This window comes from Scyliorhinus canicula, chromosome 15 (assembly GCF_902713615.1).
Source record: "Scyliorhinus canicula chromosome 15, sScyCan1.1, whole genome shotgun sequence".
NCBI lineage: Eukaryota > Metazoa > Chordata > Chondrichthyes > Carcharhiniformes > Scyliorhinidae > Scyliorhinus > Scyliorhinus canicula.
The window spans coordinates 107,905,014-107,929,771 of record NC_052160.1 but is presented as its reverse complement, the minus strand read 5'-3'; positions in this window follow the sequence as shown (position 1 = coordinate 107,929,771).

The window sequence follows — 24,758 nt, the reverse complement described above, 5'->3', positions numbered from 1 at the left end:
GTTTTACTTGCCTAAACATTGTCCATAACTTCAGTTATTTTTGAGTGGTTATTTTGCCTTTACGCTTGTTCATTATTTTTATTAATCCCGACATTCACTCTTTCTGCATCAAAATTGAGTTGGGATTTTGCCAATAGCTAACAATGCAGTTTACCTTCAGTCTAGACTGGTTTGTCACAGCGATATGCAGTCCAACCTTGTTACTACTGCTCTTTAAACAATTCTGCTACGTATTACCCTTTTACCCTGTTAGTTAATTATTTAAATTGTGACAAGTATATTTTTCATGTGATTTCGGATCCTTTGTACTTGTATCTAATTTCGCTAATCATCTCACTTATAATTGTAATACAGGGCGGCAAGGTGGTGCAGTGTTTAGCTCTGCTGCCTCATGGAGTCGGGGACCCGGATTTGATCCCAGCCCCGGGTCGCTGCCCGTGTGGAGTTTGCACATTCTCCCCATGTCTGCGTGGGTCTCGCCCCCAAAACCCAAAGTTGTGCAGAGTAGGTGGGTTGGTCAAGCTAAATTGCTACTTAATTGGAATTTCTTTTATCTTAAAAAAAATTGTAGTCCAGTCCTTACTCTGCGTGTTTTGAGTTCTTAAAGGAGCAGCTCAGAGCAAGGAAAAGGCTTAACTGTAAGATATAAAAGAAAGGCTGCTATGACCCCAGGAAGTCACAAACACTTTACTGCCAATGGAAATACAGCTAGAGTAAATCAAGACTGGCAACCTCGGCACGGAGTCCATGCTGGATCTTGCCAAATTCGGAGGCAAGGTGATAGTTGGCTTCAACCTCATGTCTTGTCCTTTGTGCTTGTCCCTCCCTCATGATCTTGCTTGGCCCAAACACCTGGCTGTTTCTGTCTGCTATTTTGCTTCTTTTCATTCCAAAGATTGGGTGAAATTTTGTTTCCATGGGTGATTACACTTATCCATCAGTAACACAGGAAACCACCGTGCACCACATTCATTCACCAGTGAAATCTGCAGCGGGGCACCAACCATGAGACTGGCATCGTGTCGTGAATAAGGTTTGGGTTGGGTTGGATTGCGCTGAACTGGATTGGGTGGGGTTAAGGGTCGCTTCGACGACTCGGAATTTGGGTAACGGCAGGCGCTCATTCATTTTGTTCTTCATTCTATTCCCGACCAGAGGGTACATTTGGAATGTTGCCTTCTACTTTCTATTTATGGTTCATCAATTAACTAAAACTAGCAGAATAATATAAATCTTTTTGGAGCTAAATGCTTAAATTATTAAACTTTTAATGATGTACTTGTCTCCAATGGGTGTTCTTGAATTGCCCACTTCAAAAAGTGCCCAGTTTACAGACAATGACCAATTTTCGGACTGCTGGATTTGAGGTATAGTACTTTGAAAGTGTAATTCCTGCTGTAATATTGTGACTGGTCCCCAGGCGAGGTTTCCCAAATTTGTTACCCTGGATGAGATGACTCAATTGGTTATGCCTTGGGTGAGGTGTGTGACCTGGCTCCCATTCTTTATCCAACCCCTTTGATTAGTTGCAACAAGTTTAAAGTGAAAAAAGGGATCCCTTCCATTGTGGATACCTTTTCCCATTTACAATATTTATGTTTAAATGGAGCTAATTTAACCAGTCTTTCTTGAGTTCAAGAAAGAGTGAGTTTATTAACTACTCAATGCAAGAAAACGGTAAAGCACAGGCATATACTTTTGTCAGATTAGAAATGAGAATTGAGTCCAAAGTAAGCAAATTTAAAAATAGTATACAATTCAGTCATTGACTTGTTCTTGTGGAGCAGACCATGAAATATTGTGGTTGTTGCGATTGCTGATCCAAGTAGCACTGACTTCAGCAGGTGAATAGTCGGCTTTGAGATCCCAGCATTCTACCGTTTGGCTAAGTATTGCCCTGTTCCCTCTTCAGTTGTGGCTTGTCTGATTTGGCTTGGTTGAACAATTAGAGGCAGCATAAGAGATACCTGCAATAAAATTCAGGGTGTATGCTGCTGGCTGGCCTACTGCTTCTGTGTCACACGTGCCCTGAAAGCCCAGCACAAGTCCACACCTGACCAAACTCTGCAGCTGCATTTTATCTCAATCTTTGTATATTCCCAGAAGGCAAAACTTACAAATCCTTCTGGGACATTACTTACAATGTGTCATTCCTATTGAGATGATACGCATCACCCATTATCCACCATTGTCTCCACCAGAGATGGCAACTCATTTTATGGAAGACATTTGTGCTTTCGATGGGAAGCACAGTGCAATTCCATTGCTTTTCTCTTAATGTCACCCACCAGCAATTCAGCCAGTAACTGAACTAACATTCTCAACCATCTTTGGTTTTAATTACGAGAGTTACTAGATTTCTTCCCCCAGTTCCAAGCTAGGCAAATCTTCCAGCCTCTTTTTCCTCATAAACTTTGTCCCCGAACTGCTCTAAAGTTCCTACCAGAATTCTACATGGTAGATAATAAAGTTAGTATTTTCTCGGCTTAAGTTGGAGGCCTTTTGCTACCTCAACTCTATGAACTGTAACTGTCTCTATCTGAGCTGCTGACATCTGGCTTCTGCAAGTCAGCATGCACACAGATGAATTAAACCAAAGGAATCTTCCTAACCACCACAGCCCATCTTCATGGCAACTTAGTATACTTGGGATGTTCCAAACAGAAATCTAAATTAATTATCCTCACATTCCAATTCAATGGCCTACATGAATAATTAATATCTCTAATGGAACTAACAGCCTTTTGTAGGGTGAGTTGGCCCAACCAAATGACAGATTGTTTGCTAAGCTGCTTTTACCTTCTTTTCATCTGTGAACAACATAAATAATCTACATATTTATTAACATAAGCATAGATGTTCTGGGGTTAGCACAAGCTTAGAGCTGGCTGATCCATCTTTTAAAATCTTTTTCCTTCCATTTCTGGCATAAACACATTTGAACTGTAATTACCGCAGGTCCAGTTATCAGTTTCTCAACTATTTCACTTACGTTTAACACCTTGATCTCCAAGCTAAAAGTTTTACCTCTAAAACACATGAATTATTGAATCGGAAATTTGCAACAATATTCTTTGCTTTACTTTTTGAAAGTTTGAATGTTTTGTTCTCTAGCACAGATGAAGTTGTTACAACCTGAGTTGTGCCATAGGTCTTTTTTTTTTAATTTTTATTAGAGGTTTTCAATTTTACGTTTTACCACAAGATGTAAACAAATCTCCAAAATCTAGTACAGTATAGAGTAATCGTTATTCCACACATACATACAGAAAAGACCAGAAAATACCCATACAAATGGTTCAAATTGTCATTGTAGTCAGTGTCTCCTTTCGTATAGATAATGGAAACATACCAGAAAGAGTGGGGGCAAATCTCAGGATAATTAGTCACAGGATAAAGTCATGATCACATGGTACCATAGTGCAAGCCTTCCTTCGCAGGACCACAAAACCAGAGCTACACAATATACGGGATCTCAAATGACTTAAAATACAACCAATTGGGACATACCACAGCATCCCACAACTTCAGAGCAATGAGAAAGGGGAACAACAGGATATCGCCATCGGTACAAGACACGGCTTGGCAGTGCACAAGTCAGGAGGCCAAGGATTCTAACATCCTGCCAAGACTCGCAACACCACAGGCTTCACTCCTCTCTAGCCAAATCAAAGGCACCATTCAGGCCCTGTCATCAAACCATCTTCTACCAAGGAAACCCCATCAACAAGGAGAAGAAGACTCGTCAAGACACCCATCAATGGGGTACATCAGGGAAAGATACAATTCTCCCCCTCCAGATCAAATAAGGATAAATTTACAGAATTAAATATAACAGATCAGAGCCTGTATCAGCACCTCACCTACCCAGATAAAGAAAGAGGAACACCAGAATTAGCCAATAGATGCCAGACATGATTTAGCAATGTACAGGTTCGCAAAATATTTGGAAAATCCTGCTGATGGCCAATGGCCCACCAGGGGAAAATCCATTTCATTGGGTGGCGTGGGGGGGAGGGGAGCGTTGCGGGGGGTATCCCACTCTTCCATTGTTAGAGGTTTAATGTTTTTCCAACAATTTTTAAATAATTTCCATTGTTATCGCATGGTTCCTGAGAACTGTACATAGTGCATCCTGGGTGAATATTATTGAGAAAAAAATGGGGGGGTATGTGAAGGTGTCATGGGGGAATGTGAGAGGGCATGGACGGTACTGGGAAATGTGAAGTGTCATGGGGTGGGATTAAGGAATGGGAGTTGGCATGAGAGATTTTTAATAGAGTGAGGGGTGACCTTTAGAAGAAATTTGAAGAATGTTGGGATCTATTTTGCCATGTTGGAGAACTGAGGTGGGCAACTCTATGTTAAAGGACAAAGATCCCTTGTAAAGTCACGCAAGAGTCGGCCATGCATAGCTGCAAAACCTCAAGTCAGGTTTTCCAACTTATCCAATGATAGATCAGAAGGTTCACGTTATTAGTTTAGAAGTTTAAGTGGAACCCGCCCAACACACTTAGCAAGTATAACTAGTTTCTATTTCATTTCTTACCTTTGGTAAATTGTACGTGATTTTGTAATTGGCAAAGCTCACTCTGACAATTAAATGTAAACAAGGAAGAAAATGATCTTCACCTACATGGGCAGATGGCGGTCGCTAAGTCAACAATATAGGAAACAACTTCTAAAATAGCGGCAGAGGTAAATACCCTTGATCCATTTAAGAAAGAAGAAAGGAAGAGTTTTTATTTATATGCCACCTTTCAGAAGCCAAGGACATTCCAAACCACTTCACAGCCAAGCAATTACTTTTGAAGTGCAGTCACTAATATAGGAAACAAGGCAGCCGATTTACACAAAGCCATGTCCTACAAACAGCGATGTTAAAATTACCAGATAATTTGTTTTTTGCTTTTGAGTGAAGGATAAATATTTGCCAAGGCACCAGGAATAACATCCCTGCTCTTCTTCAAATAGTACCATGGAATCTTTTACACCTACTAAGCCAGCAGACTATGGTTTCCTGTCTCATCTGAAAGATGGCACATCTAACAGTACAACACTCTGTCAGTACTGCACTGAAGTGTCAGTCTTGATTATGTGCTCAATCTATGTAGTGGGTCCTGAACCCACAATATTCTGATTAGAGTTAGGTGTGCTATCGACTGAACCACAGCTGAAATTGATAAGATGCTGCAATGGGATGCTGGGAGAGGAGTATGGACCTCATCAGTGCCTTTATGGACATTTAAACTAAAATGGGCTGAACGGCCATCTTTATCAGTAATTATCTTGTGCTCTTGTGAAAATACTGAGATTAACCAGCAGAAAATATCCATCAGCATGTCGCCCCTCTACTGCGCAATGTTGTGGAGGATGCAGCAGGCTGCCATGATACGGCGACCCTCTCAGCATCATACTGGCCGGCCTCTCCAGAGTGATCCAGGTACCTGAATCGCATGTTCAAGAGGCCGAAGCACTGCTCGATCACTGACCTGGTCGTTGTATGGGTGTTGTTGCAGTGAGATTCCTCGTCAGCCTATTGCCTCTGGATAGGTGTCATCAGCCGTGATCGCAGTGGGTAACCCCTGTCATCAAGGAGCCAGGGGGGAGGGGAGTGGGTGTCTTTAACATGTCAGGAAGGCGTCGTGCACACTGCCCGGGTATCGGGTGCAGACGTGTATGATGCGAAGCTGATGCTCACATATGAGCTGCACGTTCATAGAGTGGTACCCCTTTCGGTTTGTGTAGAGCAGCCGGTCATCTGCAGGTGCTCGTAGGGGGACATGCATTCGGTCGATCACGTACTAGACCGGGGGAACGTTGGCGATGGGGGCGAACCCGGCTGCCCAGGACATCTGGTTGGCTCGGTCTACATTGAAGTGGATGTATTGAGCTGCCTGGGCATATAGGGCCTCTGTGACGGCGCCGATGCACCTGTGCACTGAGGTCTGTGAGATCCCGGACAGGACTCCACTCGGCGGATGGAAGGAACCCATCGAGTAAAAGTTCAGGGCGACCGCCATGTGAAAATGAAAATCGCTTATTGTCACGAGTAGGCTTCAATGAAGTTACTGTGAAAAGCCCCTAGTCGCCACATTCCGGCGCCTGTCCGGGGAGGCTGGTACGGGAATCGAACCGTGCTGCTGGCCTGCTTGGTCTGCTTTAAAAGCCAGCGATTTAGTCTTGTGAGCTAAACCAGCCCCTAAACCAAACCGTAAGCAGATGTCCTTCCCTCATGCTCCCGCGGTGCCAGGTATGCCATCATCTGGCAGATATGCTGTACTGTCTCTCTGCTCAGACAACGTGTTCAACGGACCGCCCGGTCCGGCAGGTCCTCAAATGACAGGCGGTGCCGGTACACATTAGGCCTCATGCGGTGCTTCCTTGGCACTTCCTCCTCCTCGGCTTGCTCGGCAGCTCGCTCTCCATCCTGGACGGCTGCCAACTGTCCCTCTGTTGCATGCTCTGCTGATGTAGCTTCCTCCTCCTCAAGCAGCGCCAGCTCGTACCACCACAGGGCATGCCCTAGGGCTGCGTCAACTAGCAGGAAGGCCACCATTGCTTGTTGAATTTGAATATACCTTGTCTGTAGGGGGTGAAAGGCTAACATGTTAGCATGCTGTGCACCCCCATGATCAGCCAGGTCCAACGGACTACATGGTGGCCCCGGTTAGCACTGGGGGCTCTGCTCCCGCATGTTCCCCCATCCCATCCCTGCACACCTGGCACAGTCAGTGGCTGACACCATGGGGTCTGCTCGCCCTGTCACATGCCACTGCTGCCAGGGGTACCGTCGTCTGGCAAAGTCCTTGCCAGCGCCATGCTCTATGGTGTGGTGGTCCACCACTGTATATATATGTATGTGCCTGTATTAGGGGATGTACAACAGTACCTGCTATTACAGGTTTGCCGGTAAGCCCCTGCCGGCTAGCTCCACCCACATGGAGCAGTATAAATATTCATGAGCTCGCCTGAGCTGCCATTCTACAGCTGCAGTCGAGGGAATAACATCTAACGGTAATAAAGCCTCTCTTGTACAGATTTGTGTCTTTGTGTGTAATTGTTAGCGCATCAATTTATTACCGTGAGATTGCCCACATCATGGACATCAGAATTAAATCCAACCGCCTGCAGCTGGATCCGCAATCGCCGAACGCCAGGAAAGACTTTAACCACTGGCTGGCTGTCTTCGAGGCCTACATCACCTCAGCGGACCCTACGCCATCGGAAGCTCAAAGTTCAGCTACTCTACTCAAGGTTGAGCTCCAGCATGTTCCCGCTGATACAGGACGCACCGAACTACGCACGTGCTATGGAACTGCTCAAAGTTGACAAACACTCTGTTTGCGAGGCATGTAGTCTCCACTCGCATCCAGCAACCAGGTGAGTCGATTGAGGACTTCTGGCAGGCCCTTATCCCTCTAGTATGGGACGGCGAGTGCCAGGTCATCACGGCCACGGAACGTTCCAACCTCCTCATGCGAGATGCCTATGTGACGGGTATTGCATCGGACCCCATCCAGCAATGACTGCTGGAAGGGGCCGCACTCGATCTAGCGGCGACAAAGACTTTAGCGCTCTCTATGATGGTCGCTACCCGTAACGTGCAATCCTACCCCGCCGGCCGCGCGGCCCACCCATCCTACCCCTCGTGGACCCCGCAACCGACCCCCCCGACTGGGGCCACTCCCACGCAGTATGCCTGCGCTGCTCGCCACACCGTGCACTCTGGGGATCCCCGCTGCTACTTCTGCGGCCAGCAGAAGCACCCCCGCCAACGCTGCCCGGCCCGCGCCGCGACCTGCAAATCCTGTGGCAAGAAAGGCCACTCTGCAGTGGTGTGTCAGGCCCGCGCAGTTGCCGCCATCGCGTCCGACCTCTCCCCCTGTCCCCAGCCGATCGCGCAATGGGCCCTGCCGTCCGCTGCTCCTAGGGCCACGTGCGACCAGCGGGCGCCGCCATCTTCCTTCCCCAACTCCACGTGCGATCAGTGGGTGCCGCCATCTTGCCCCGTCCCCAACACGTGCGCTCCATGGTCGCCGCCATCTTGCCCCGTCACTGCAAAGTGCGCTGCATGGGCGCCGCCACCTTCTTCCCCGCAGGTACTTCGGACGGCGCCATTTTGTTCTCCCCTCGGGATTGGACCACGGGACCCGGGTCGCTGCCGCTACTCATCGGATTCTTCGGACTCTTTGGACGATCGCCCCTTACTCGCCTCGATGACGCTCGACCAATCCCATCCTCGCAACCTGGCTACCGCTTCAACGACGGTGCTCATCAACGGCCGCGCGACCTACTGTCTACTTGACTCCAGGAGCACCGATAGCTTCATTCATCTGGACACGGTAAGGCGCCGCTCCCTCGTGATCCATCCCGCCAACCAGCGGATCTCCCTGGCCTCCGGATCCCACTCTGTCCCGATCCGGGGCTTCTGTCTGGTCAAACTCACCGTACAAGGCGTGGCATTCAGCCGTTTCCGCCTGTACGTTCTCCCCAACCTCTGTGCGACACTTTTACTGGGCCTGGACTTCCAATGTAACCTCCAGAGCCTCACCCTCAAATTCGGCGGACCCCTACCCCCACTCACCATTTGCGGCCTCACGACCCTCAAGGTTGACCCTCCCTCCCTCTTTGCCAATCTGACTGCAGATTGCAAGCCCGTCGCCACCAGGAGCAGATGGTACAGCACCCAGGACAAGACCTTCATCAGGACCAAAGTCCAGCGGCTGCTTCGAGAGGATCTTATCAAGGCCAGCAACAGTCCCTGGAGAGCCCAAGTGGTGGTGGTTAAAACTGGGGAGAAACACGGGATGGTCGTGGACTACAGCCAGACCATCAACCAGTACACGCAGCTCGATGCGTATCCCCTCCCTCGCATATCTGATATGGTCAATCAGATTGCACAGTACCGGGTCTTCTCAACAATTGACCTGAAATCCGCCTACCACCAACTCCCCATCTGTAAATCGGACCGTCCCTACCCTGCCTTCGAGGCGGACGGTCGCCTCTATCAATTCCTTAGGGTTCCCTTCGGCGTCACTAACGGGGTCTCGGTATTTCAAAGAGAAATGAACCGAATGGTTGACCTGTACGGACTGCGGGCCACGTTAACCACATTAATACGGCCAGTGACACACTGCCGAACCTGTGTCCAAGGTGGGTGGTCAGTAGGTGAGCAGTAAGATGGCTGACTTGCAGGTCGTGAGAATGGCCGTCCGTGACTGGACACCGCCCAGTCCCATGGGGGGGTGTCACCCCGGCCACATGGCTTGTCCTCCCGTCACCCTCCCTTGCCCGACCCTGGCAGGCTCCCCTCCCCCATCCCAGCCAGCCCGGCAAGTGTCTGGCCCGGCAGCCCACAGTTGCTCCTCTCTGTGTCCTACCTCCTCTCTCTTGCTCATCAGCCATGACGCCGGTTTCATGATTTTAAAAACACACATGAACCGCGCCGTCGGGAACTCGGCCCATCGGAAGAGGAGAATTGCGGAGGCCACGGAGAATACATGGTGTGCCTGCTAATGATACACAAACAGTGTTTACTGTACGTACTTTCCGGCACGCATTGAACCCGCTGTCAAGGTGATGGAGAATTGCAATTTGGCATAAAATTGGCATCCACTGCCATTTTGGCTTGGAACCTATTCTCTACCCAAACATGTGTCCTGATTCTGGTGTCAGCCAATGGAGAATCCCGCCCATTATTTTCAATTTTCTACCCTCCTTTCAATTCTTACCATTAACCTTCAGCTATTCCTAGTTAAAGACAAGATTCTCCCAAAATGAGACCATGTCCCCATGCCGGCGTAAAAACGGTTGAGTTTTCCTCCAGAAATTCCTTACAAAAGGGTTGAACAAATTCAATGCCCTGCAGGGGGCTAGCAGGGACCCAGAGTGAATCTCGCAGCTTTTGCTGCGGGTACAGGACCTGCACTTCCGGTTTGGAGTCCACGCATGCGCACGGCGGTGGCCTCCAGCGGCCGCACCGAGCTCCATGGCGGTCTCGGACTGTGGAGCCACACAGAGTGAAGAGCCTCCCCTCCGATCGGCCACGCGCCCAAGTCTGAAACTGCGCATATTTAATCTTTTAATCTCCGGCCACCTATCAGGCCACCCCCTTAAGGGGCAGGATTGTGGCCTTCAGGCCCTGGGTTGAACAAGTCTGCTATAAGCTGTAGTAATGTCAGAATATGCTGATGTATCACATTTGCATAATCAGCAACAAATATAAAAGTGTTTCTAGGCACAATAATCATGACGTATGATAAATCATAGTAATCCTGTTGTTAGCAAAGGAAAGTAATTTGCTTCAATACATTGCTTATGTACAATGAACTATTTGGCCAATATCAGTCATAAATAACTCCCATGGAAACATTATTTTCGATATAAACAAGACATATCATCTTCAATATTTCAAGTTAGTTTAACAAGCCTTATGATTCACAATGTACACCAAACATTTAGACTATTGCATCGCTTGCTTATTGAAGCACTGACTTCTACCTTTACATATAAATCCGTTCCAATTGTTCCCAAGTTCCTGAATGCTACAAATTAGATTCATAACATATTCCTCTACGCAAATTATTGATACCAAATATATCAGCAATAAAAATGAGATTTTCATTGGCTTCTCAGGCAACATAAGATTAATGTACCAATAACTGAATAAATGAAGGCTAGCAAATCATTCCCCCTGAAACTGATTTGTTCATTACTTACTCCAATTGCAATAACATCTAGCAAACTACTAATTCAACAAACTAAAGCAGAAAGTAAGGAAAAATAAGACTCAGCTCTTTCCAGGAATTCTTCTCTTGCTGGAATGGCAACTCAGAAGGCATGGGTTCAATCCCACCATGTGAAGGTCATTCAATAAATGTGGCAATGTGTGAGTAATGACCTTTCACCTGTTTTTCCCTCTCTGCAGATGCTGCCAGACCTGCTCAGCATTGCCATGATTTTGCTTTGTAGGGAAAATAAAGCTGTGTGTGTTGATTTCAAAACTTAAACTCCATTCACGATTCCTCCAATCATGAAGCAGCCCACGTTAACCGACAGGAGAGCCTGGACGTCATCCAGAGCTGGGCTGACCAGTGATGGGTAACAATCATGTCATGGATGCCAAGTAATAATTACCTAAAGGTTCCAGCCACCTCCTCTCAGTTTCAGTACACACCAGCATTGCTCAGTCCCCATTATCAACACCCTTAGATGGAAAATGTCACTCCTGAGCAAAAGCTTAACCGGATCAGTCATATAAACACTATGCATATAAACAGGGTATCGCAGAGGGTGAGCAGCTTTGTGCAGTTAGGCTTCCACATCCCAGAAGTCCTTCACAGTACTTGCCTGCCCACATCCCCATATTTGTGGGAAATGTGTTACTTGCTGTATGACTTTACCATAATAATAATCATCATTATTATTGTCACAAATAGGTTTACATTAACCCTACAATTAAGTTACTGTGAAAATCCCCTAGTTGCCACAATTTGGTACCTGTTTGAGGACACTGAGGGAGAATTCAGAATGTCCAATTCACCTAACAGCACGTGTTTCGAGACTTGTGGGAGGAAACCGGAGCACCCAGAGGAAACCCACGCAGACACGGGGAGAACGTGCAGACGCCGCACAGTGACTCAAGTCGGGAATCGAACCTAGGACCCTGGTGCAGTAAAGCCACAGTGCGAACCACTGTGCTACCGTGCTGCCCATATTGATGGTCCTGTTTTATCACCATTTGAGGAATGAAAAGTGTGGAGGGGGGCTGGGAAGGAAAAGCCACATGGAGAGGAAGAAGAGCATAAGCTGTTGACACTCTTAAAGCCGTTCATCCAAGAGCACTTCATGTGAGCCCTTTCTCACATCCCCAATATACCGACAGTCCCTCAGTCCTTACCACGATCATCCTTACTGTAGTCATGCAATAGTCTTCCTCCAGTCCAGCCTTTTGGTTTTACCCTTGCTTCATATAATTTTCAAATGTTTCTCTGCAAAATCACTACTAAAGCTACAAATTCTCTCAAATCACCCAGATAGGAATTTCAGCAGAGGAACTCACCCGACGGGATTTAAGCAGCCTGACAGAGGTCTTGCCCACCGCTTGATGCACTGGCAGCTAACTCGCATCAGATCTATGTCGGAGGCACGATGGCAATAAACCCCCATCAGGCACTTAAGTGGCACTGTCAACTGAAGTCCTGCCCACCGTGAGCTGCCAGTTAATCAGAGACCAGTTCATCAATGCCATGGACACCACCGTGAGTGGTGGCAACTGCCTGCAATGCACTTACCAGAGGCCAGGGATCGGTAAGGGACCGCAGGTGAAAGGGGAGTGAACGTGATATGGGGATCATTGGCTGGGCCGGGGGGGGGCGGCGGTGGGTATCACAGAAGAGGGGGGCAGGGAGGTCAGAGGACGAGCGGGGACATGCAGCTTCCAACCAACACACAGCACTACGTCCCAATATTGTGTTCCTTAATCAGGCACAGGGAGCGGGATTCTCTGAAAATAGGGCTATGTCCCCACGCCGGTGTAAACCGGCACCAGCGACTCCGCCATCAACGGCCCCCCAAGGTGAGGAATTCTCACCTTTCTTGGGGGCTAGGTTACCGCTGGAGTCACCTCTGCTGCTCCAGCCGGTGCTGGAGGGGCCAGCGTGAGTTCGCGCATGAGCGGAACGGCCATCGTGACCTCGCGCATGCGCCGACCGGCCGGCATATTTCCAAACATGCGCGGGGGTTCACTCCTCCGTGCCAGCCCCCAGGCAATATGGCGGAGCCCTATAGGGGCCCAGCACGGAGGAAAGAAGGCCCCCGCGGAAACAGCCTGCCCGCAGGATCAGTCAGCCCCAATCGCGGGCCAGGGCACCGTGGGCCCCCCCCCCCGGGGTCGGATCCTCCCGCGCCCCCGCGCCCCCCCCCCCTCCCCCCCCCCCGGACCACCCCCGCATACATACCTGCCAGGTCCTGCCGTGCATGAGGTGAGTAATTCACGCCGGCGGGTCTGGCCAAAACTGGACGGCCGGGGGGGGGCGCTGTCAACGGCCCTCGCCGGCCCCCGAAAAACGGCGCCAGAGAATTCAGCCGGCCCCCGGGGATTCTCTGACCCAGTGCCGGGTCGGAGAATCCTGAGCAGGATTCCTACCAATGAGAGACCCCACATCCTCGAAGGCACAGGAAAGGCGCGTGGCTTCTACTTAATCCCTGAGCCACTACTTAATTGCAGTGGGCTCAGGACTAATGGGTGTCAATGAAACTAAATTCTCAGCCTAACAATGGCAATGTTAGAGTTTTGAACAATTTGGAGGGGGGGGGGGGGGGGAATTTCAGGATTTGAAATGATGCCTTGGAATTATTAGCACACAAGTACTTCATTCATTCATTCTTCATTAGCAGTTTTAACACTGGTGCTATAGCCCATTTAAATTAGACAAGTTAATGCTTCCAGTAAAATAGAAAACAGGAATGCCACACAGATGTGTAGGCCCCCTGTACAAAATTATCATTTGCATGTTGTTTCAAGGCTCCGGTGCATGTAGGAAAAGATAAGCTGAGCAAAGGAAAACAAGGAATTAGAAGTACACGGAGCATTTTAGTGAGAAAGCAGGGGGGAGATAATACATTGTAATTTTATATTATTTTTAAAAATCATCATCAACGTTAGATCAACGTGGGGCCTCACGGTAGCATGGTGGTTAGCATCAATGCTTCACATCTCCAGGGTCCCAGGTTCGATTCCCGGCTGGGTCACTGTCTGCGTGGAGTCTGCACGTCCTCCCTGTGTGTGCGTGGGTTTCCTCCGGGTGCTCCAGTTTCCTCCCACAGTCCAAAGATGTGCGGGTTAGGTGGATTGGCCATGCTAAATTGCCCGTAGTGGAAGGTTAATGGGGGATTGTTGGATTACGGGTATGCGGGTTACGTGGGTTTAAGTAGGGTGATCATTGCTCGGCACAACATCGAGGGCCGAAGGGCCTGTTCTGTGCTGTACTGTTCTATGTTCTATCTCTAGTGCTTCCACACTATATGCGCACAGTTATTTTCTTCAACGGGGTAAATGTCTGACCTGGGCCCATAGACCCATGCCATTCCTACTCGTGCTATCCCATAGAATTACTACAGTGCAGTAAGAGGTCATTCGGCCCATCGGGTCTGCACTGACCCTCTGAAAGAGCACGCTGCCTTGGCCCGTTGCCCCACCCTATTCCTGTAACCCCAGTCAGCCTGCACATCTTTGGATACTAAGGGACAATTGTGCATGGCCAATCCACTTAACCTGCACATCTTTGGAGTGTAGGAGGAACCGGGAGCACCAGGAGGAAACCCATGCAGACACAAGGAGAACACGCCTACTCCACGGATAGCCACCCAAGGCGGGAATCGAACTCGGGTCTCTTCTGCTGTGAAGCAACTGTGCTAACCACTGTGCTATGTTCCACTCCAAGGTAAGGTTATTGTTTCAAACCCTTTAAATTAGGATACATGGCTAATGTCAATACTTGCATATAAGATGAGCCATGGACAAGACAGCTTTTACATCTCATCCCTCCCTCCACCCCACCAAATATTCAACCTGAACACTTCTCCAGGATTCACATTTACAAGGTAACTCTCCACAGCTTTCAGAGATTCTGTTGAGAACTTGCCTCATTCTGCACCCTTGGAAAGAAAGCATTGTGAGGAACTATGTCCATCCATTAGCCAACAATCAGTAAAACTCAATGAGACTGAAACTCGCTGAATGAGGATTTGGTGCCTCATCCCCAACCCACCTCCCATCCTCCGATATACAATTGATCGGCTTTTACAATTGCTGATTCTTGAATGATGAATTTTAGTGTCCACATGTTGTGCGGCCAAACATAGACAACCGTTCACATGCTATGTCTGGCCTCGTGCATCATAAATGTATTGACTTGCAAATGTTGTTCAGAAATGCAGATTTTTTCATCAATGCTGTCTTGGAGGGTATGATTTAAGTCCCGGTTCAACATCAAGTAATTACCAGCATCATAAAGAAATGTCATGCAGGCTACTTTACTCATGACACAGTTCCCAGTGGTAGATTATAAACATTTCAAATCCTAAAAGGTTGCCTGCTGCTAAATCCGTAAGACAGGATATTTGCATTATCTAATCTTCTGTATTAAAAGTCTTTCTTTTGATGACGAATGGTCGGTTAGCTCCTGCAGTATTTAGGCAGACCTCAACACTCACCCAGCAGAAGGAAGCCTTTGTTTTCTGTTATATAATGCAGTTTGACAGATTTATTTTGATCCATTGAAACTGCCTTTCCAGCAAACTAGCTAATGGCTGACCCGGAGATGGCTTGAAAGCATTATTTCTGTTTCTGCAATTCTGAGAAAATGTTGGGCAAATACTTGCAACATGAGGTTATGCAGGTCTGTGATGTGATTACCATGAAGTTCTTCCAGCATGTATATGATTAGGAGTTTTTCCATGAGGTATTTCTGGATGATTCACTGCTTTATGAGAGAATATTACAAATGGTTTCGAGGAAAGTTGGATAGACTGATGAGGGAACTTCACACTCACATATGCAGCCTCCAGAGATTGTAGTGAAACAGGCCTTGGTCAGTCAGAAGAGTGTCCAGGATCATCCAGAGACTGATTCTGGGTCTCTCTATTCCAGGAGTCCCTGTGGGGGTCTCCCTATCACAGGCGCCACTGTGTGTGTATGTGTGTGTGTGGGGAGGGGGAGGTGCATGGGAGGGATCTGTTGGAGTGGGGTGCGCAGGCAGTGCATTGTTGGGGGGTTGGCCTTTGGATGTGCTCGGCTGGTCTCTACCAGCATGGAGTGGTGGACCTCACAGTGGGCCAAGGGGGCAACCCTTGCAAGGTCCACCATGCCTGGGCCACATGGGTAGAGAACGCAATTGACTCGTGCCAACATGATTCCCGACTGCGGGGACTGGAGAATCATTGGAGGCCGGAGCTTAGGGCATAGGTCATTAAGACCTATTTGCATTTATTTACATGCTCCCACTGGTGTGCGGCATGGACCTTGTTCCCACCGCCAGCGGGGGATCGGAGCACCGAGATTGGTTCAGCGCCCAGTGTTGATCCTGATTATACTGACACCCGATTCCTGTCCCATCGGGGAATGCGATCCAGGCTTCCCAAGATGGAAAATCCTGCCCAAAGTGTTTATCTTTGTCCTATTATTAATTTTCCCCACTCATGTAAATTCCCTGATGTAATATGACGTTCACCGACTCTGTCCCTTCCTTTCATTGTCTGGTAACAATTTACCTCATCATTAGCCTTCTTCTTACAGTTAGATTTTTTAAACTGAAACCTCCTCCCCACTATTTAGTTTAAAGCCCCATCTACAGCTCCAATTATGTGATTTAGCAGGACTGTGGTCCCAGCATGATTCCGGTGAAGACTCGGAACAGCTCCCTCTTTCCCCAGGACTGATGCCAATGTCACATGAACTCGAACCCATTTTGCCCACACCAGTCGTTGAGCCACACATTTATCTCTTTAATCTTATTGATCCTATGCCAATTAGCTTGCGGGTCAGATGTAATTTGGATATTATTAAATTTTTGCTTCTGCTTCATAATTGACCACTAGCTGCTCGTAGTCCCTCCATAGAATCTCGTTCCTTGTGTAAGGGCCCTTCCTGTTTCACCTTTCTTTATGTTGTTATCATTTGAGTCATCAATGCTTAATCTTTATGTCACATATCTTTATGTCAAGCAGGGGAAGTGAGGAATTTAAAAGGTACAAAGCAGAGCACTCTGCTAGCTTTGGACAGCAGAACATAGACTTTTTGGTGCCTATGAGATCAGTGGGACTTGAGTCGATTGGTTGGTTGGTGGCCAATGAATTGGCCAAAAGGCCACATTCTGCCCAGTAACAGGTGGTGAGTGGGTCCTGCCTGAGTTGGATGATTTTCAGAGGTGCAGGGGGAAAATACAGTTTTGATTCCTAGACTTCAAGAGGAAGGGACCTTCTCTCGCTCTCTTTCATGTTTCCTCCAGAAAAGCTGCTTTATTTCTGAAACTGCAGAGACCTGAATGAATCTACGGTGAAAGCCATTACAGACCAAAAACAGAAATCTCAAACTGAAAGCCTAAATTTAAGAAAGGTGTCCTATAACTCACCAGAGAAGATCTGAATGAAATACTTTTATCCCTTTCATTATTTTTACACCCCCCTTCTCCACTCTGTGTTTGTCTGTCTTGTATGTGTGGGGCGAGTTAAGTGCGGGGGGGTGGGGTTAGGATTATATACTAGTTAACCTGTTGTATTTGCTGCATATTGTTATTAATAAACTTAATTATGTTTAAATTTGTAAACCTGGGGTGACTGTAGTTATTGGGCAGCTAAGGGTCTAAGACTTTGGGTGTTTTTCTAAGAGTTATTTATTAATTTCAATTGTCTTCTGACTCCGGGTCCCGTAGGGTTGGAATTGACCACCACTAGCCAAAGAGGTTGTTACATTCATACCTATATCATTGGTACCTACATGGATGACAACAACTGGATCGTTCCCCTCCCGCTCCAAGTTCCTCTGCTGCTGAGGTGACATATCCTTAAACTTGGCACCAGATAGGCAACAAAGCTTTCGGGACTCGCGATCCTGGCTAAAGAGAACAGTGTCCATTCCACTAACTATATTATCCCCGACTACCACTACATTTCTTTTTTCTTCCCCCAGTTGAATGATTCCCTATACCACCATGCTATTATCAGTTTACTCATCCATCCAAACAGGGAGCAAGAATTTCAAACCTGTTGGACAAGGCCAGGAGCTGAGGCTCCTCTTGGATCCCTCTCCCAGCTTCATTTTCTTGTCGCCCCCTCCTGTCTCTGACAATGACCAAATTCAAGGTGGTTAATCTATGAGATGTGACTGCCTCCTGAAACATAGGAGCATAAAAAGTACGAGCAGAAGTGGGCAATTCAGCCCTTTGAGCCTGCTCTGCCATTCAATCAGATCATGGGTGATCTGTTCCGCATCTCAAATCCACCTCCCGACCTGTTCCCCATATCCTTTTAACCTGTTTTTTAAATCCGAAATACACCTATCTCCTTCCTGAAACCATTTAATCTATCCGATTCCATCGCACTATTGGGCAGGGAGTTCCTCAAGTTCACCACCCTCTGTGAGTAGTTAGTTCTAAATCTACCGCCTCTCAAACTAGGGAAACACGGCATCCAGGTAACTCTTCTCCTCTCTGATGTGTCGCTATGTCTGAAGCTTGGGCTATGTAGCTGATTAACTTTGAGCTGAAGCACCTCGAGCAACCAACATTTGCTGCAGATTTGGTCACCATGAACCAGAATGTGGTCTACCAATTTCCACATGCTGCAGCTACAAAACATCGCCTGATCCTCCATCCCTAATTTATTTAATTAGATTTTCAATTTTTTTTTGCTTTTACTATTGATTTTTCGTTTTCACTCTAATTTTTTCCGACCTAGCCTTCAATCCAAAACAAGTCGGAAAAGATAGAAGAGGGAAATACTCACTTGCCAATCAATTACCTGGGGTGAAATTGCAAACTCCACACTGACAGTCCACCCAAGGCCGGAATTGAACCTGGATCCCTGGAGCTGTGAGGCAGCAGTGGTGACCGTGCCACCGTGCCACCCTCTCTTAATCTTCCACACTTAACTCAACTCTCTGCAGCTATGTACACAGCAATCATCCACTCTTCAGGCTGTTAAACGTCCGCCATAGACTGTCATGGAGGAGCAAACTGGGCATATCGTAGTTGCATTTATCAGAATGAATTCCAACCAGCACACCACTGCTTTGGCTCTGAGCTCTGAGGCCCAGAGCCAGGATATCAGAGGAACTGAGACATGGGGGACCCTCACAAGCAATGGGGATGCCCCCCCCCCCCCCATCCCACCCCGGCACAAGCACCAGAGAAAACCATCCATAAGCACTGGGGAAAGTTCTCCCACACAAACATCAGCGCAACCCTCCACATGCGCTGGGGCAACCCACACACAAACACTGGAGTACACCCCCAACACAAAAAGGGTTCCCCCCCCCCCCCAATGGGGCACACCAGAAGGCCGTTAGTTATTGATGCACTATAAATTATGACGAGACGAGAGTAGAGAGTAATCAAGGCTTTATTACTCAGAGATGTGGAGCCTCCCGCAGCTGCTGCCGAAATGGCTGCAACTCAGAGAGCCCACACATTTATACTCTGCCTACTGGGCAGTGCCAGCAGGCAGGGATCTACCCCCATACCTGTAGTACAGGGGCCTCACCGTAATACCCTTGTATGCAGTATATGCAATACAATGGTGGTGACTACCACAGTTATTAAAGGTTTTTTTTAAATTTAGCGTGGCCAATCCACCTAACCTGCACATCTTTGGGTTGTGGGGGTGAAACCCACGCAGACATGGGGAGAATGTACAAACTCCACACGGACAGTGACGCTGGGCCGGGATTCGAACCCGCGTCCTCAGCGCCGCAGTCCCAGTGCTATCCACTGCACCACATGTCGCCCTTAAAGGTATTGTTTAAGAACAATCTCTCATCACTGTATATTTAAATACAAAATAAAGTATCATTTACATCATTACAACTGATAGCTTAAGATTTAAACTTGAACCTTAAAAGATAATAAGGATAATCATGAACTTTTGACACAATGCAGGCAATTCCTGCTAGTGTGCTTGCTGCAGGAGGGTGACCCGGAATGTCTTGGGTCAGCTGGAAGTGAATGGAGGAAAACCTGGAAGGCAGGATCCCGCAGGTACTGTAGCAGTATCAGGACAGCTTTCCTTCGGATTAGTTCTGGTGAAAGATCATTAGCGTGAAATGTTAACACTCTTTCTCCAGAGCTGCTGCCTGACCTGCTGAGCATTTCGACAATTTTCTGTTTCTTTTTCAGTTTTCTCCACACTGAATATGGGACTGCTTTACAAGCAGTGTAAGCCCCTGCCTATTTTTTTTCCATTCCACCAGCCAAAAGGACTGATAAATCTGCCTCACTGCACTTTTAAGATTGAAGCTCCAAGAGGAAGTGACACTGGTATTGCTCACTGTTGTGTAAAATGGGGAGATTAAATTTATCAGCCTCCAAAATATGGGAGGAAGGATCAGAATGCATGATTAAATTGAAACTGTTGTGTTAATTTGCAGGCAGCATGTCCACATTGTACTGTCTGCATGTTATAATGATTGCTATGTTCAACCAGTGTTCCCTGTGCTGTTCACTGGCTACACACATCAGCAGGACACCAATTATCGTTGTTCACTTGCAATACTTAAAGCTTCCCACCACCTCTGTTGCCATTGTGGCTGGATTCTCTGTTCCTGAGAGTAAGTGTTGACTTAGGCACAATACTCATGGACTTTCACAACAACAAAACTGGTGGCGAACCTGGACCGATTCAACGACTGTGGAGGGGCTAGCACCAGTGCTACATGGAACACATTCGATTCCAATGAAAAACAGTGTGGGATTCGCCGGGTCTGTGATTGACACTTGGGAGGCTGACAAGCTGCAGCCGCATAGACACATTACGATCCCCACACACACTTATCCCTGCCAACAAGGTGGCACTGGTTGCACTGGAACGTGCCCATCCCATTGATGGGTTGGCTGGGGCCAGGGGGCACCTGGGGGGTGGCCTGGCGGGACGCATATGCCACCTGTGGCCTTAAGTTCACAGCACTGCTGCATGGCTGCCTTGCAGGCTACGACTATGGTGCTTCAAACCGACCCCACAGCCCATCACCTGGTCACCCCCCCCCCCCCCCCCACCCCCCGGCCCTGGCAGAAGCCTCCCCGAGCAGCGGCACAATTACCAGCGTGCTATGGTGATGCTGAACACTTTCCATACCCCCATCTCTCCCCCTTATCAACCACGATGCCGATTTCATGATTTTTAAAAGCACAAATGAACCGCGCTCTCTGGAGTTTGGTCCACCAGAGGCGGAGCACCGTGGAGGCTCCAGAATCAGACCCCCAAATGATATGACAACAGCGTTTATTGTACGGGCATTCCAGAACACATTGACGCCACTGTCGAGGGGCGGAGAATTGCCATTTGGTGTGAAATCGGCGTCCACCGCGATTTTGTCGTCCGAAACGATTCTCCGCCAACCACATTTCCCGATTTCCGCGCGGCCAACAGAGAACCCGTCCAGGGAGTAATTCTACAAGTGAATCTAACCTGGCAAAGCGTGACACATTGCTGGCCTCAAGAGGTAATGGGCACTCAGGTTTTCAGATGCTGTACTGGATGTCTTGGTGGTGGAAGTGGAGGAAAGGAGCAGCATTGTCTTCCGTCCTAAGGCATATGATGAGAAGACAGTTAGAATAGAGAGATACGAAGGTGGATGCCACTTATCGAAGTTCAGTGACCTGACCCCCACGGAGGAGATGATGCTTGTCACTAAGGGGCATTGCTGAGGCCCTAGTCATCGGTGAGGATGAAGCCATTGAAGATGAAGGTATCCTCCTACTTAATCCTCCTTCACACATCACACTTCTCGTCATTTTTTCTGACTTACAGGCATAATTCTCCCATCCTTTTATCATAACCTAACCTGTGTTCCTTTTCTATTTCAGACACCCAAAAAATGTGTCCGGGCATTGGCGAAGATCAGGACACAGTGAAGATGGAGACACACAGTCATTGGATTTCACAATAGCAGCCACCAGCGCAAACACTAACCTTGTGCAAAGTTTAGAGAATAACAGAGGCAGAATCCTCATATGGTGAGAGACTGGGGAGCAATTGTTCTACATCCTGGCATAGGGAAAGTAACACGGAGGAATTCAGCACCAATTTGTCACAGGGTTTTGTGCAAAGCTTGGAGTTCATCCTTTCCAGTGTTGAAGAGATGGGCAACTCCATAAACATGCTTGTGTACACACCAGGGTCTGATAGTCAATGCCTCAGCCTGCATTGTAGACAAGTAGCAACCACCCAATATCTGAGTGCTGCTATGGAAACTCAGAGCAACTCCAGCAACCTGTTCTCCAAAAGAATACTAGGATTGGTGAGACCCCCAAGGCTGGAGTGTGACAGTGACTTCATGATGGACAAACCTGCTGTCCTCTCTCAGGAGAACAACATTTATGCGCATACTCCATAATGGATGTATTTGTGATTGTTGCCAGAATACCAGGCATTCCTGCATGATTCCCTGTCCTTCATGCTTTAGAATATGTAGTGACTTGTGGAAGGTTAAGGGAAGATATAGGCTGTCACCTGAAGCTCCAAAGTGGCAAAGCTGGCACACTGATTGATGACATGATCTGCCGATGGACATTAGGTGTGCACGACCTCCCTTTACCAACATGGCTTCCAGCACGCTTCAAATTGGAAGCATACGCGTGTACCTTGGACACTACTTTGGAACCATCAGGCATTAGAAATCCCAGTTTCACTCCCAATGTCTGGATCTTTTGGAGAAAGCTACGGCTGTACCAATATGTTTGTGTGGTTGCAAGGTAGTTGAACACATAATTCTGGAGGCAATGCCCTAACCCCTGAATCGTGCAGCTGTTCATTAAAGCATGAGAAATGCACAGCCCCAGACTTCAAATGTACAGGATGATGTCAAGTAAGTGGAAGGAAAGAAGAAAAATACTGCAATTAAATGTTGATTTTCATGTCTCGGGACATCCCACAGTTTGTTGCTGCCAATGAATTACTTCCGGAATCTAGATGCTGTTAGATTATAGGAAAACATGGTATCCGTATTGTGCACAGCAAAGTCTCATCTATTTATCAGATAAAACATTGAACAGCACCTTTGACAAACACAAGGGGCGAAATTCTCCGCCCCCCACGACGGGTGGGAGAATAGCGGGAGGGCCTTCCCGACATTTTTGCCGCCCTCCCGCTATTCTCCCCCCCCCCCCCCCCCCCCCCCCCCCGCCGAAGTCCCGACCCGAATCGCTGCCGCCGTTTTTTTACGGCCGGCAGCGATTCTCAGCTGTTAGATGGGCCGAAGTCCCAGCCCTTTACGCCGTTTTTACAAACGGCAAACACACCTGGTCTTGCCGTTCGTAAAAACGCGTGACTAACTCGCTATTAATAACCATGGCACCGATTGGCACGGCCGTACCACGGCCGTGCCAAGGGTGCCATGGGCCCGCAATCGGTGGGCACCAATCGCGGGCAGCGAGCCCGATGCCCGCGCACTACTTGTCCTTCCGCCGCCCCGCAGTATCCATTCGCGGGGCGGCTGAGGGGCAACCCGGCCCGCGCATGCGCGGGTTTCGCGCAAAAACGCGATGACGTCACCCGCGCATGCGCGGGTTGGAGTCTTCCAAACTGCGCATGCGCGGCTGACGTCATATGACGCGTCAGCCGGCGCTATCTCCGGCAAGCGGGCTTAACGATTTTCGTTAAGCCCGTCTTGCCGGAGCCTACGGCGTCGGGCTGCTAGCCCCGACCGGGGACCAGAATCGGTCCCCGGTCGGGAAGGGGCGCGCTGCCGTAAAACCCGCCCGGGTTTTACGCCAGCTTTACGATTTCTCCCGTTTTGGGAGAATCGCGCCCAAGGTGTCGAACCCACTTTGCAATCAATGAATAATTTTGAAGTGTGGTCATGAAGGGAGTTGGATTCCTCCAAAATGGTGTCCAGGTCTCCACCATTTTTGGATGGATCTTCTGCTCTCCTTACAATGTCAGAAAAGAGGAAAGCAAAATACCTCACAGGCTGTGAGGTCCTCAAGAACTAACTTATGCCCAAACTCAAAGAATTGGGTTAGTCGTAATAACTTCTAATAATAATCTCTACTTCCATTTTAAATGACTCAGATAAATTAAGGTCATTACTTAGAGATGGCTAGCAATCAATGATGGAAAATCTAGAGAATAGATTCATTGTAAAACTAAAACATTAACTCTATTCCAAAAGTCTACAATCAATATGGCAGCATAATTGCCCTTCATTGAACTGCTGTGTTAAAAGTTGAGGTTGGTAAAGAACAGAATAGATCGTTGGATACAAATCGCAGGAAAACCTAGAATTACACCTTCATGCCTCCCTGGTCATTTCTGCAGTATGCAACTTATTGAGTTTAAAGTTTGACGTGCTTTATTAAATGTAATATATTTCACTACACATGACTAGTGTTAATTATTGGTACTGCTTGAACCTATATTGAACATTAATCTGAAGACAATTCAACAACCCTAATCGTTAAATGGACTTGAATAGTATATCAATAATGCATTATATAAGCAGTTTAAAGCATTGTTAATTATATTTCGAGACATACGTAATTTGGACCCAGAAAAAAGAACATTCAAACTTTATCCCAATGCCAATCTCTTAGTTTTAGCCCACAAGTTATGGGCAGCACGGTAGCATTGTGGATAGCACAATGGCTTCACAGCTCCAGGGTCCCAGGTTTGATTCCGGCTTGGGTCACTGTCTGTGCGGAGTCTGCACATCCTCCCCGTGTGTGCGTGGGTTTCCTCCGGGTGCTCCAGTTCCAGTTTCCTTCCAAAGTCCAAAGATGTGCAGGTTAGGTGGATTGGCCATGGTAAATTGCCCTTAGTGTCCAAAATTGCCCTTAGTGTTGGGTGGGGTTACTGGGTTATGGGGATAGGGTAGGGGTGTTGACCTTGGGTAGGGTGCTCTTTCCAAGAGCCGGTGCAGACTCGATGGGCCGAATGGTCTCCTTCTGCACTGTAAATTCTATGATAATCTATGAAGTCTAGAGAGTAAATAACTGAAGATATGGAATATCATTGTGCTTGTAATGTTTTTAAATGATTGCCCT